Source organism: Triticum urartu, chromosome 7A (assembly GCF_056163025.1).
Source record: "Triticum urartu cultivar PI428250 chromosome 7A, HENAU_Tu73, whole genome shotgun sequence".
Classification (NCBI taxonomy): domain Eukaryota; kingdom Viridiplantae; phylum Streptophyta; class Magnoliopsida; order Poales; family Poaceae; genus Triticum; species Triticum urartu.
This window is the reverse complement of record NC_141879.1, coordinates 356,450,612-356,452,687: the sequence shown is the minus strand read 5'-3', so window position 1 is coordinate 356,452,687 and position 2,076 is coordinate 356,450,612. Positions and strand designations below refer to the sequence as shown.

General features: G+C 41.7%; 1 pseudogene; it reads left to right on the top strand.

Annotated features, from left to right (window-relative positions):
• The first annotated feature begins 1,087 nt into the window (after positions 1-1,087).
• LOC147959587 (uncharacterized) lies at positions 1,088-1,616 on the top strand (annotated as a pseudogene).
• Positions 1,617-2,076: the final 460 nt, after the last annotated feature.

The window sequence follows — 2,076 nt, the reverse complement described above, 5'->3', positions numbered from 1 at the left end:
GCTAGTGAGAGAGAGAGTTCTTCGTGCGCACCCTAGTGCTCGAACCTTAAGGGTTTGCCAGAACCCACGAATCCGACAACTGTAGTGATCTTGCTATCATATTTGTGCCATAAGTCTCTCCTATGCATATCTTACATACTTGTCTCATATCATATATACTTGGCTTGAGCATCAAGCATAGTGAAAAAAAGAAAAAAAAAAGAAAGAAAGAAAAGCTTTTAAGCAAAAGAGGAGAAACAAAGAGCTTATAAGCAATAGCATTGAGCCATTTTGCATAGACATACCATCTTGGTCACCGTATACATAGCATAGTTGGGATTGAAGATGGCACGTTTCTCTCATAGGTTGGTGCACAAGCGTATCTTGCCCATTTGAGAAATCGAGCTAGCGTCTCTCTATCATTCGTACAACGAGAGCATTTTCCGTGGTTACACATTTTGAGCTCACTCCTTGGTTGTGCGGATCCCATCTATCTTCCGTGTGTGTGTGTGTTCCTAGTGATATTCTTGGGTTTGATGTATTTGCTTTACTTGCAATTTTGTGAACCTTATCGATATCTTGACTAACATTTTCTTGAAATTTTTGCCACCATCCTAACCAAGCTCCTCCATAAGATCTACTTGTCTAGGTGTGAGAAACAAACCCGGTACCAATTCTCCTATTGTGGCATTATATTGAGTGACACTTGATACATCCTCAATCCTCGAAAAAGGTAACTTCGGTATTGTTCTCTCATTTTCCTACTCACCCGACTTGGTTATGATGGATAGCCCAATTTCGTCGGCGAACCCACTTTTCGAGGAGCAAGGTAATGATCATGACTACCTTACCAAGAGCCACTTCTTCATCGCGCAACAGGCTCTCCATCAAGAAAGTGAAGACTTGGGTGAACGCATGGAGCAACTCGCCACTGACCTTCGGCAATTAGAATCAAGGAACCATGAATACATCGACGCCAAGTTCACCACACAAATGGAAGAATTACGCAACATGATCTTGAGACGCCCGTCTTCCTCGACATCTTTGTCAAGACGGCGCCAATCAAGCCACCGCTCAAGTCGGCAGTCTTCGGACTACTCCTCTTATGATGTAAGTCCTCCACGAGCTCGCTTTCCTCGACATGATGATCCTCAATATAGCCAAGCTCAAGAAAACCCATTCCATGGCAATGGCTTACAATATTGAGTTCGAGCACGTGATAGGGCGCGACGACAATAACAAAAAGCAATGGAGCAAGAGGAAATACCTCCATAAGTGCAACGTCAAGTACCTCAAGACGGTGATGCACTCCGACAAGCACAAGAGCGTCGTGAAGCACAGGCACTTGAGCGTGAAACACAAGCACTCGAAGCACAAGGACACTAGAGCCGTCGAAGAGCGCAACTGCCAAGTGCATGAACAAGTGGAAGCACTTCATCAAGGACGACAAGAAGAAGCCGCCCAATGTGAAGAACAACAAGAAAGGCAAAACCGGGCGCATATTCCTTGTCCTCCTCCATGACAAGAACGAAACCAAGTGGAACAAGTGCTTCAAGACCCTCCTCCACGCAAAGAGCGACATCTTGAGGAACGAGCATTTGAGGACCTTCCACCATGGCAAGAGCGAGATCGGTTAGTATGATAAGGAGCAAATCATTCACTTTGGTAGTGTCAAGACAACATTCATAATTGTTCTCACACAATGCCTATTGTACCATAATTGTTCTACAATTTTTATTTGAGAAATATAAGCCATAGAAACTAGAAAACAAGCAAACTATGCATTGAAAACAGAATCTGTCAAAAACAAAACAATCTGTAATGATATGAACATTAACCATACTTATCTTACTCCAAAAATTCTGAAAAATTAGGAAAACATACAAAGTTTATATATCAATCAACTGTAAAAAAAAGAATTTTCCAATGCTCCAGTAATTTCGAACAATTATGTTACTAGGCACAAAAGTTTCTGTTTTTGCACAAAATCAAGTCAATTATAATCCACACCGCCACAAAGGATTTACTTGGCACTTCATTGAAATAAAAACTATAAAACATCATTACTACAGTAGCTTAATCATGTGGACACACAAA